Source organism: Bidens hawaiensis, unplaced genomic scaffold, assembly GCF_021521415.1.
Source record: "Bidens hawaiensis isolate Kalapana, Puna unplaced genomic scaffold, B.hawaiensis_p1.1 tig00035460_1, whole genome shotgun sequence".
In the NCBI taxonomy this organism is placed as follows: Eukaryota; Viridiplantae; Streptophyta; class Magnoliopsida; order Asterales; family Asteraceae; genus Bidens; species Bidens hawaiensis.
Window position 1 is genome coordinate 158,861 of NW_027496163.1, and position 863 is coordinate 159,723.

General features: G+C 31.2%; 1 long non-coding RNA gene across 1 annotated transcript; it reads left to right on the forward strand.

The window, feature by feature from the left end:
* The first annotated feature begins 263 nt into the window (after positions 1-263).
* On the forward strand, positions 264-650 carry LOC143587332 (uncharacterized). Its single transcript, XR_013144871.1, has 3 exons — positions 264-344; positions 437-505; positions 571-650. It is a non-coding gene; the product is annotated as an uncharacterized LOC143587332 (long non-coding RNA).
* The last annotated feature ends 213 nt before the right edge of the window (positions 651-863 follow it).

Consider the following 863-nt stretch of genomic DNA (forward strand, 5'->3'; position numbering starts at 1 on the left):
TCTGTTTACTTATCTCGTCATCTTGTTGATCGGTCAAAGTTCAGTTTAGACTAATGTGATATCACAAGCCGCATCACGTGCATTTAGGCTTGGTTCTAAGCCAGGTTTTGTTCTTAGTGATTCAATGCATCCTTATATTAAATGGGCTGAGGAAGATGCTAGAGTTGATCAAGACGAACTTGCTAAGGTGTTAATTTATTTCATCTTGTTAACATGCATTGTTTGTTGTAAACATATTTATACTTTCATTTTTGTATTTCCAAATAAAAATAGCATTTGTCAGAAACATACCCTCCAATACTGATGAAAACTATTTGAAGTTACTCTATGGTCCCTTTGGAACGGTCAGAGATACATATATTGTAGTTCATATAATTATATCTAGCTTTTTGTTACATTAATTGTAAATTTTGATTGTTTGCATGTTGTCTTTCAGATAGAAAAAGTGGTGGTTCATAACAAAGGCACTTCTTTAGTTGGATTTGTTCATTATGTTGAAAGATCAGTAAGTGACAAAACTTACTTTAACACTCAGTTAATTATAATTTCTAACTTGGCTTCTATATATAGCACCTTGATAGTGCCATAGGGGGGCTAAATGAAAAAGTTGTCTCAGGGCCAAAAGGCGGTCCATCATTTAAGCTATAGGTACCATTAGTGTTAGTTATTGTAGGTTTTTAGTAACTGCTTTTAATGAGGGTAATGTGATAAGCATTAGATTAATTATCTAAAATTATATATTAAAGAGAAACAAATAAATTTGTCAAAGATAAAAAAGTAATTTCATAAACCATGAATTATAAAATTTCATTTTTGTCCTTGTCATGCAATTATGAAATGACCTAAGCATAAGGATAAAAGAG